Source organism: Sorex araneus, chromosome 8 (genome assembly GCF_027595985.1).
Source record: "Sorex araneus isolate mSorAra2 chromosome 8, mSorAra2.pri, whole genome shotgun sequence".
Classification (NCBI taxonomy): Eukaryota; Metazoa; Chordata; class Mammalia; order Eulipotyphla; family Soricidae; genus Sorex; species Sorex araneus.
Genome location: NC_073309.1, coordinates 33,311,247 through 33,323,270, shown reverse-complemented (window position 1 = coordinate 33,323,270; position 12,024 = coordinate 33,311,247). Strand labels below are relative to the sequence as shown.

General features: G+C 41.7%; 1 protein-coding gene and 1 non-coding gene across 3 annotated transcripts in view; both read right to left on the bottom strand.

Moving 5' to 3' along the window:
• Window positions 1-12,024, bottom strand: part of C8H16orf87 (chromosome 8 C16orf87 homolog) — a 53,862-nt gene that overhangs the window by 34,094 nt on the left and 7,744 nt on the right. Inside the window, exon 2 of one of the 2 annotated variants that reach the window (XM_055146140.1) lies at window positions 9,169-9,262. The exons of the other annotated variant lie outside the window; for it this stretch is intronic. The gene's annotated coding sequence lies outside the window, so the exon portion shown is untranslated. The remainder of the gene's footprint in view (window positions 1-9,168; window positions 9,263-12,024) is intronic. 2 annotated transcript variants of the gene reach the window in all.
• LOC129406887 (U1 spliceosomal RNA) lies at window positions 2,296-2,451 on the bottom strand. The gene has a single exon (XR_008631309.1). It is a non-coding gene; the product is annotated as a U1 spliceosomal RNA (small nuclear RNA).

The window sequence follows — 12,024 nt, the reverse complement described above, 5'->3', positions numbered from 1 at the left end:
TGTTTTTACTCTACATAGAAAGTTTTTTACTCTTTAAAAAAAAACAGCAAAGGGGCTGGAGTGATAGTACAGCAGGTAGGGCGTTTGCCTTGCACGCGGCCGCCCCGGGTTCAATTACCAACATCCCATATGGTCCCCTGAGCACCGCCAGGAGTAATTCCTGAGTGCAAAGCCAAGAATAACCCCTGTGCATCGCTGAGTGTGACCCAAAAAGCAAAAAAAAAAAAAATGCAAAGAAAAACAAAAAGGCTCCTCCCCCATTTGCCTTGCACATAGCCAACACAGGTTTGATTCACCAGCACTCCATATGGTCTCCTGAGCACCACCAGGAGTGAACACTGAGCACAGAGCCAGGAGTAAGCTCTGAGCACCATGGAGTGTGGCCCCAAAACAAAACAAAAAGTTTAACAGTTTAGTTCAGAAAAATAAAGATAGTATTTTCCTACCATGATTCCTCAGCATGTATCAAATGAGTATATCTTTTGATTGAACGGTGCTACTTTTGTAATATGTATTTACTTCTAATTATGATAGGGTAGAAAAACCTCTGCTTCTCTGGGATCTTTTTGGAATGAGAGTAGGCTGCCTCCCCCCACCCCACCCCCGTACTTCCAGAAGCCCCAGCAGTCAAACCCATGTCCCACAACCGCCACTATGAAAGCTCAACCATTGGCCAAGCTTTACAGACTCAAGATTAAATCTCAGACAACATCAACTAGCCACAAAAATTCATAGGTACACTGGCTGCCAGGCTAAATACTTGAGGGGGCAGATTGAGTCCCAAGGGGGCAGTCTGTTGAAGCCCCAGCAGACTGCATTCACACCCCACAGCTGCCTCCAGGCCAAGAGCCCAATTCCACTGACTCACAACTAAGCTTTGTGAGGAGCCAAACTGCCGAAAACTCCAGATAGATCAGTCTTTAGGCTGAGAACTCTAGGGTCTTCTCGGAGTGGGGGTGGGCAGCCTCTCTTAATCGGCTCCTCCATATCTCTGGAAGCCCAGGCAGCTACACCCACATCCCACAATGCCACCTTATAAGCTCACCCAGAGCCCCAGCTTTATCGACTCACAATTAAAATTCAGAAGAAATCAAATTCACAGTCCAGTTAAATATCCTGGAGCTCCTGGAGCATGCAGCCATATTCTGTGACACCTCCACATTCTACAATACTGACATCCCAGTAGGAGCACACGAAATTAGATGGGAAAGTAACAAAGAAGACAACTAAGCTCAATAAAAACAATAAGACAGAGGGCTCAACTAGCAACAACAGCTTAAAAGACTCTCAGATAAGGAATTAATGACCCCATGGTGAGATATAACAATTTCCAAAAATTTTCTTTTACTTAAGTTTTTTTTTAATGATTCCATTAGCCATTTAGTTGTAATAAGCAACATAAAATAAATTATTTTCTGCATGCTAATGAGGCAGGTTCATGGGATGGCTGGAAAAACAGAACAGTGGTGGAAGGAAGACCACACTAGTGGAGGGATTGGTACTGGCACATTGAATGCCTGAAACAAATGCATCATGAAAAACTTTGTAAATAAAGGGGAATTATAAAAAATAAAAATAAAAATATCTAGAGCCACATCAATCCCTGAGCACCACCAAGTGTGGCCCAAAAACAAAACCAGAAGTAAAAAGAAAATAAAAATCTTTAACCTAATGGTTTGAAATACTATCTTTATTATATACTAACTTTCCAAATGAATTTAGATCTAGTTTGACATTTTTTATTTCTTTCCACTGATCTATTTGTGATGATGCCATGACCTTTTTTTTTCTTTATTCTTCTCTTTTGATAGCACAACAGGTAGGGCATTTGCCTTGCATGTGGCCAACCCGGGGTTCAATTCCTCCATCCTTCTCGGAGAGCCTGGTAAGCTACCCGTGGCATATTCAATACGCCAAGAATAGTAACAAGAAGTCTCACAATGGAGACATTACTGGTGCCCACTAGAGCAAATCAATGAACAACAGGATGACAGTGCTACAGTGCTACATTCTTCTCTTTAAAAATAGGTCAAGGGGCTGGCGCGATAGTACAGCGGATAGGGCGTTTGCCTTGCACGCGGCCGACCCGGGTTCGATTCCCAACATCCAATATGGTCCCCTGAGCACCACCAGGGGTGATTCCTGAGTGCAGAGCCAGGAGTTACCCCTGTGCATCGCTGGGTGTGACCCAAAAAGCAAAATAAATAAATAAATAAATAAAAATAGGTCAAGGCACAAATGCATCACTAGTATACCCTGAAGTGCAGACCCAGAGTAAGCCCTGAGCACCACCGGGTATGGCCCAAAAGACAAAAAAAAAAAAAAATTTCGAAGTGTAGTTTGCCACATTTGGGGAAATCGAAGAGGTCAGCACATCCAGAGTGCAAAGGATAAACCTCACCCTGGGAAAACCACCTTTGTGATCATTGTACCTTCCTGCAAGGTAAGCACTGCTATGATCTTTTTTGCTTTGTTTAGTTTTGGGGTTTTGTATTGTTTTGTTTGAGGGGGGAGGGGGCTTCTGGCTTTACACTCAGGAGTTACTCTTCAAAATGCTCGCGGGTACCATATGGGTGCCAGGGTTGGAGCCCAGGTCGTCTGTGTGCAGGGCAAATGCCCTACCCGCTGTACTATTGCTCTAGCCCCTTGCCATGATCTTTTAATTAGAGGCTCTGTGATATATTTTGATGACTGGTAGAGCTAGTCAACTTTCATAGCTTATTTTTAATTTATCTTAAAAACACTTCTAAGATCACTTTTATTGAGATATAATTTAAATGCCACACAATCTACTTATTTAAAATTTAAAATCCACACTCTGGGAATATAGCTGTGTAGAACACTTAGCTTGCTTGCACATATGAGGCCTCAACATGATAGTCCACTTCATGAGAGTCCAATTCAATCCTCAATATGACAGTCGACTCACTGTACTATGTTTTCCATTATGTTCTGTAGTTTTCATTCTTATATTTAGGTCTGGGATTTTTTGTAGGTTTTTTGGGGGGCAGTGGGGTAACTGTGAGTTTTTGTTTGTTTGTTTTTGGCTCACTCAAAACTTCTGGTAGCACTAATAGTGGTACTCCTGGCTCTGCACTCAGGAATTACTTCTGACAGTGCTTGGATAGCCATAGGGGATGCCAGCCATCAAACCCTGGTTAGTCACATGCAAGGCAAATGATCTAACTGCTGTACTATCTTTTCAGTCCTTAGAAATTTGCTTTATAATCTATTTTGAATTAATTTTTGTGTTTGGTGTGAGATAGAGACCCCACTCATTCTTTCACATTTAGATAGCCAACATAGTGTCTCAATTTGTTATCTCATTTGTTGAAAGACGATTGTTTCCATTTAATTCCCTTGGGACTCTCTTACTGAAAGTCAACTACCAATTTTTTTTGCTATTTTTCCATAATCTGCACGGCAGAGCCTGGCAAACTACTCATGGCGTACTCGATATGCCAAAAACAGTAACGACAATAGTCCTCATTCCCCTGATCCTGAAAGAGCCCCAAATACGCCATGAGGCTACACTAGCATGAGACAGGGATGAATGCAGACGTTACTGGCGCCTGCTCAAGCAAATCAATGAACAACGAAATGACAGCGATACAGTGATTTTTCCATAAGAACTTTAAAATCAGTTGGTCTAACTCAACAAAATAACTTGTTAGTATTTTATTGGAACTGCATTGCTTTTTTCTCCAAGGTTCAGGTTTGATTTTAATTTTGTTTTTGTTTGGAGGCCACACCCAGTGGCTATTACCAGTTTGGGATTGGGGGTGCTCAGGGATCACTGGTGTCAGGGATTAAGCCAGAGTAGGCTGCCTTTAAACCCTGTACTATCTCTCCAGGACTGGAGCGACAGCACAGCAGGTAGGGCGTTTGTCTTGCACATGTCTGACCCAGGTTCGATTCCTCCGCCCCTCACGGAGAGCGTGGCAAGCTACTGAGAGTATCCCACCCGCACAGCAGAGCCTGGCAAGCTACCCGTGACGTATTCGATATACCAAAAACAGTAACAAAAGTCTCATGGTGGAGACGTTTCTGGTGCCCACTCAAGCAAATCAATGAGCAACGGGATGACAGTGACAGTGACAGTGACTATCTTTCCAGCCCAAAAAATATTGACAATAGGTAGGACAGGATGGTCACACCTAGTAGTGTTCAGGGGCTATTCCTACCTGGTGGTGCTCAGGGATAGAATCAAGGCCAGCCACATACATTTGAAGTACCTTAATCCCTGTACTATCTCTCTAGTTCCTTGCTTCCAATTTTTATAGAAATATTTATGTTTCCTCATTTGGGGCTGGAGTGATAGCACAGCGGGTAGGGCGTTTGCCTTGCACGCGGCCAACCCGGGTTCGAATCCCAGCATCCCATATGGTCCCCTGAGCACCGCCAGGGGTAATTCCTGAGTGCAGAGCCAGGAGTAACCCCTGTGCATCGCCAGGTGTGACCCAAAAAGCAAAAAAAAAAAAAAAAAAAGAAATATTTATGTTTCCTCATTTGAATATCACCTTTAAAACTAAGATATATTTTATCATATTAAGGAGGAATTTTTCAATTCTTATTTTTATGAATATCTATCATGAATGGGGACTGAATTTTGTTAAATACTTTCTCAGCACTAGAGATAATTTTCTGATTTGCCCTTATATTTATTAATATAAAAATTTTTAATAAAATTAATAAATTTCTTTTTTTTTTTTTTTTTTGCTTTTTGGGTCACACCCAGCAATGCTCAGGGGTTACTCCTGGCTTTGCACTCAGGAATTACTCCTGGCGGTGCTTGGGGGACCATATGGGATGCCGGGGATCAAACCCGGGTCGGCCGCGTGCAAGGCAAACGCCCTTCCCGCTGTGCTATCGCTCTAGCCCCTAAATTTCTTAATAATAGGTTTATAGGTATCTTAGAGTGTATCACTTGTATTCCTAGATTAAATCCAGCCTTGAAACTTTTTTTTTTACTTTTTTGTGGGGGGTTCACACAGCAATGCTGAGGGATTACTGCTGGCTCTTCACTCAGGAATTACTCCTGGTGGTGCAAGGTTGGACCATATGGGATGCTGGGGATTGAACCCAGTCGGCCGGTGCACTTACTGTTCTATGACTCGAGTCCCCCTTAAAACTTTCATGTTTGCTTTTTCCTCTGCCTAGAATTTGCTTTCCATAATTTTCTTATGTCTAGTTCTTTTATCGATTCAGATCATGGATAAAATATCACCTCTTCAGACTATGGTTCCTTACCAATCAAAAGTAACTTTCCAGGACTGGGATGTGGCTCAGTAACAGGAGTGGCTGCCTTGCCTGTGTGAAACCTGGGCTGGATCCCTGGCACTATGCACATATATTAAAGGGCCAGGGAACTAGCTCAGAGATCCTTTGCAAGCTGAGGATCCAGATTCGATCCCTAACACCTTAAGGTGCCCAAGCATCACTGGGCCTCAACCGCACTGCCTTGCCAGTTCCAAGTACTGAATCAATCAGTGGACCCCAGACCACAAGAACACTGTTTGGAAGGCCAATTAAAAAATGATAATAGAGTGATAGAGACAGCCCAATGGGAAAAACACATGCTTTGCATACAGGAGGACCAGGTTTGAACCCTGGCACTTCATGGTTTAGTGGTATTGTCCTACTGAGAGTTATTATCAGAGCACTGAGCTGAAAAAGCCCCAAAACATTGATTGTGGCCCTCAAAACAAAATAATAAATAACTTTTTTAAAATTTTGGTTTTGGGGGCCATACCTGGCAGTGCTCAGGGATTACTCCTGGTGCTGTACTCAGAAATTATTCCTGGCAGGTTTGGGGGACCACACAAGATGCCAGAGGTTGAACTCTAGTCAGCATTGTGTAAGGTAAGCACCCTCCCACTGTACTACCTCTGTGGTCCCCAAAATTTTTTTAAATAATTAAATAACCTTCCATCAAGCTTTGAGGGCAGTATCTTATTTGGAGGGCACAGGGGGTCCACTTCCAGTAATTCTCAGAGGCTACTCCTGGCTGTGTGCCTCAGGAGTCACCCCTGGCAGTGCTAAGGGGACCACATGTGTTAGGAACAAACCCAGGTCAGCTTCATACAAGGCAAGCACCGTACCTCCTGTACTATCTTTAATTTCCTACTTATTACTTGCTGACATTTTTTTATATATTACATCTATATGTTACTACTATTTATAAATTTTTCTCCACTACAACAGAATTGAACCTGTCTTGGTAGTAGATTTACTGCTATATGGTCAAAATATTCAGTCCTGTAAAGAACTCAGTAAATTTTTGAAATAAATCCGTTCTTATTTTGGTTTATTAACATAAACAAGATGGTAATAGATTTCCTATGGTTAAAATTACCACAGGAAAATAAGAGAAACAAATAATAAGAAAAATAAGAGTAACAAAATCTCATATTCTCTAACTGTACTTATTAAATAAGTCCAGAGCTGTTAACTTATTATTATTATTATTATTAATATTATTATTATCACGGAGAGGCTTCTAAGATCTCAGGGCTGGGACAAATGGAGATGGTACTGAGATCGCTCGAGAAATTCAATGATCAACAGGATGATGATGATGATGATGATGATGATAATGATGATCACTGTATCACTATATCACGAATTATTGATTTGCTCCAGCAGGCACCAGTAACGTCTCCATTGTGAGAATTCTTGTTACTGTTTTTAGCATATCGAATATGCCACGGGGAGCTTGCCAGGCTCTGCCATGCAGGCAAGATACTCTCGGTAGCTTGCTGGGCTCTCCAAGAGGGGCGGAGGAATAGAACCCGGGTCGGCTGCATGCAAGGCAAATGCCCTAACCGCTATTCTATCATTCCAGCTTATTATTATTATTATTATTATTATTATTATTATTATTATTTTGAAGTAAAACAGATTTGTTGGTTAACATTGGGCTGTCCTTGCTCCTCCCGTAGGGAGCTTAGGTTTATTGAATTACTCCCACAACAGTGTCCCTACAGCACACCCAATTCTATGCAGCACAATAATCCTATATTGCTTTTTTTTTTTCTTTTTGGGTCACACCTGGCAATGCACAGGGGTTACTCCTGGTTCTGCACTCAGGAATTACTCCTGGCGGTGCTCAGGGGACCATATGGGATGCTGGGAATCGAACCAGGGTTGGCCACGTGCAAGGGAAACGCCCTCCCCACTGTGCTATCACTCCAGCCCCCCAATCCTATATTGCTTTTCTCTTTCCATCACTTGAATGGTTTAGCAATGTCTTTTTTGTATAGACACAGAAAGACAGTTGATGGTATGCTTTTGTAATATGAGAGTTAACTGACTCCAAATAATATTTACTCCTGGGCATCCATCCATATTTACTTGACTTACGCCTCAGTTGCCTTTACTTCCTAGCACCTCCATGAGGAGGGGCCAACAAAGGGACTGGATGGACCCAAGGCAAACTGTAAGCTACTCTGGCATCAAAAGGGGATAAGCTAAGAGCATGGTCATGGAACAAACTCCATCATGACACAAAAAGAAGTAACTGAATAAGGATCCTGCTGGGGTTAGGAAAGATTAACCTAGCCCGAGGACTATAGTCTGGGGTCTATGGCGAAATGTCCCCAGGAAGAGCCAACCTTTAAGCTTTATATATTTCTTACTGTGTTCATACAAAATGATGAGAAATATTGTAAGAAGTAAATTTACTATGATTGATTAAATGGATTACTAGGTGAGGAGAGGAGAAAGCAACACACCCTGGATGGAATCCTGCCCTTGAACAGATCTCCTAGTAATCTGAGTGCTGAACTCTCAGATGAGACCTTGTCCTTGAGTTAATCTCCTAGAACTTCCCCTGAAGGAGTGGCTTTACCTCTGTTTGTTGTTATGATAATGTTCAACCCCACCTATGTGTACCCCCATCCTTCATGATTTCTGTATAACTATGCTGTAAGGGGAAAGATGAGGATTACTATGATGACTGGGACTACGACCAAAACTACGACTACGATTGTGCTGTAAGGGGAGAGATAGAACTATGTTGGGGAGGAGAGAGAAATAAACTATCTACCAACCAGCCTGGGGCCCTGTTTTTCCATTCCTCTGGTCCTTCATCTGTCCATTACCATGGGCTGGCCAGGGGAACGGTTCTTGGCCATCGAATGCTTGAGTCCCTCGAACCCCCCATGTTTTCTTTTGAAAATCACAAGATTTTATTTGGAGGATATTCAGAAGAGGAAGAGGAAGGAGGGAAAGAAAGTGCGAGAGAATAGCATACTCAAGGGAGAACACAGGCTTCTCAAAAGGCGAAGAGAGCCCCTACAAAACCCCAACATTAGACAACATTAGATGTGAAACGTGAAAGTACATATCTCAAGAGGGAAGATGCAGGCTACATGTGCTCAGGTGCCACATGTGCGTGGCCAAATAAGCACAAGCAGCACATGGGCTTAGGCAGCACATGTGCAAAGAACTATTAATATATATATTTTTTGCTTTTTGGGTAACACCCAGCAATGCACAGGGGTTAGTTACTCCTGGCTCATGCACTCAGGAATTACTCCTAACGGTGCTCAGGGGGCCAATGGGATGCTGGGAGTCAAACCTGGGTCGACCGCATACAAGGCAAACACCCTACCTGCTATCGTTCCAGCCCCCCAAGAGCTGTTAACTTTAAAGAGAAAGCTACAAACTCAAAATAATAGTCAGCACCTATGTTGGTGAATTCAACAAACCACCTAGTACTTAAAAAAATAACATAACAATACTAAAATCTAGGTTCTTTCTTATAGTTAACAATTTACAACTGAAATGTCATTAAGATGTGTTATGTTTTACCAGTAAGAGTTAACATATAATTGAATAAATAATAAACATGTAAGTTGACTTTTTTACCTATTAGTAATAAAAGATGTGCTTAAATAAGTTAGAGTGGTCACACTCAGTAGTACTCAAGGGTCACTCCTGATGGTACTCAAGAGATTATATATAAATGCAGTACTGTTGATGAAACCAGGGTTGGTCACATGCAAGGCAGGTTCTCTATGCCCTGTACTATCTTTCTGATTCTATGTACTTCAGTAATTTTAATAATATCACCAGCAAGAAAAAAAATTAACTCATTAAAAATTCATTTAAAATGTATATAATAGAAACATAAAAGATGAAAATGTGACAAACTTTCACAATTACCTGTAAAAGGTGATGATTTCTCCGAGCGTTTTATTTTCAAAAGTTTCCTATTAAACACATCACCATAGGGATAAGATTTACATATAACAGCTACCTGGAGCAGGAGAGAATGAAAAAAAATTATTATTAAACATATCAAGTTATTTATAGTATTTTACTTAAAAGGTAGAAATCAGGGGCCGGAGCGATAGCACAGCGGGTAGGGCGTTTGCCTTGCACGCGGCCGACCCGGGTTCGATCCCCGGCATCCCATATGGTCCCCCAAGCACTGCCAGGAGTAATTCCTGAGTGCAAAGCCAGGAGTAACCCCTGAGCATCGCTGGGTATGACCCAAAAAGCAAAAAAAAAAAAAAAGGTAGAAATCATATTTTTATCTAAACTCTACCTTCTCATAAAAATTACTTGAGAGATAGGAATCAATATAATATAATATCTTCCCTTCTCATCACTGTAAAAATTTAATTTTCTTTTTACAATAGTGTTAATATTTATGCTTTTGGTGTACAGAGTTACTAGATCTCCACCCTAAAGCCCTTCACCTAGATCTATAAAACTTCTCAAAGTTTAAAATACCAGTCAACAAGGGAAGATTGTGAGAACTAGAATTATTTCCTAAAATGTCTCAGAATAGTTGTAATTAGTTAAAAAGAAAAGGGAATAGTTAGTAAATTATTACATGGATCTGAGGATAAGAGACTACTGTCCTGTTCTGCAACACTAGGTGGAGAAAATACATTGTTTTCTGGGGGGAGACAGGGGGTCGGGATCACACCTGGCAATGCTCAGGGATTACTCATGGCTCTGTACTCCTAGTACAGAATTACTCCTAGTGGTGCTCAGGGGACCATGTGGGATGCTAGGGATCGAACCAGGGCCAGTCGAATACAAGGCAAATGCTCTACTCTCTATACTATCTCTCTAGCCCTGAGAATATATTGTTTTTACGGATGGAGGGACACATTCCAAAAGGAGTAAGACAAACACAAACTGATTAATGATCACATAACAGAAAAATGAAATGAGTAATAATTCCTGAATGAGAGGGAAGTAACTGAAACAGAATCATCTGTAATAGTTTGAGGGAAAGAAATATGGAAAACTAACCCCCCAAAAAGGTTACTTTTTATTACTGAGACATAGGCTCTCCATTTGAGGGGAAAAAAAAAAAAACCACTGAACAAATCCAATAAGTCCTGCAGGCTTCTACTTGTCTATTAGGACTTTCTTCTACGGGAAGCAGTCCATGATACTTACATATTTTGATGTGAAAAAAAAGTGTTATTTTTCAACTTTTTTGTTGTTCCTGCTGTTAGCTTGTGAGGGCCACACCTGGGGGTACTCTGAGGGCTAGGGCTGTTCCAGGAGGTACTGAAGAACATGTGGAGTAAGGACAGAGCTCATGGTCTCAAACATATAAGCATGTGCTCTACAAATTGAGTCATCATCCCTGCTCCTATTTAACAATTTTTAAGGTATAATAAACAGACAATAAGCTACACACATTTTATTTGGTTTGTTTTTATTTTGGGGTCAGGGGGACACCTGGCTGTTTTCAGGGCTTATTCCTGGCTTCATACTTAGGGATCACTCCTGGTGGGCACAGGGAACGATATGGGGTGCCAGGGATTGAACCTGGGTTGGTCACATGCAAGGCAAGCTCCTTACCACTCCAGTCCCAAAACCACACATATTTTAAATGTCACTGTCACTGTCATCCCATTGCTCATTGATTTGCTCGAGTGGGCACCAGTAATGTCTCCATTGTGAGACTTGTTGCTACTATTTTTGGCATACGCCACGGATAGCTTGCCAGGCTCTGCCGTGCAGACGGGATACTCTCGGTAGCTTGCCAGGTTCTCCGAGAGAGGCGGAGGAATCGAACCCAGGTAGGCCATGTGCAAGGAAAACACTCTACCCGCTGCCTTCAAAACTATCAACTACAATGAAGAGAGTAAATATCCATCATCCTAAAAGTTTCCTCATGCCCCTTTGCAATCTATTCTCCTACTTCTCTTTAATGTCAATACTCCTTTGCCAGGTAAATTCAGACAATTTTCCATCACTAGATGTTTTTGCTTTTATTTCTGGGTTATATACCCAGAAGTACTCAGGGGTTACTCCTGACAGTGTTTAGGAAATCATATGCAATGCAGAGACTGAACCTAGAACTCCTGCATGTAAAGCATGTGCTTATCCCACTGAGCAATCTATCCAGCTCTGAAAAAGATTTTGGAAGGAAGAATGTGGAAAGCTCATACCTGGAAGTGCTCAGGTATGCTATTCCTGGCTCTGTACTCAGTGAGTGACCCCTAGTGGTTCTCAAGACCTATGAAGTGCTTGGGAATAAATCATGGTCATAACTGAAGTGGACACAAGCAATGTAAGAGCCTTATCTTTCATACTACCCAGACTTTCAAAACAAAATTTATGCCAGTTATACCGTTCTCATTCTCTTAACTTACTTTCAAAAAGATGTTTTTGGTTTGGTTTTGTTTGGAGCCCACCCGTGGTACTCAGGGGTTACTCTTGGCTCTGCACTCAGGAATCACTCTTGATGGGCACAGGAGGACCATATGCCAGAGATCGAACCTGGGTCGGTAGCATGCAAGGTAAACACCTTACCCACTGAACTATCTCTCTAGCCCATATTTCAGAACGTTTAGTATTTATGCCTAGGTGTATATTAAAATATTATTTGTATATGGATTAAGACAAGAATTAAGGTTTTTTGCAGGGGAGTGGGAGCACATTCTGCGGTATTCAGGGATTACTCGTAGCTCAGTGCTGGGTGGGGATCAGGGGTTATTCTGAGCAATGCCAGTAATCAAACACCAGCAAGCAAAGCATGCACACTAA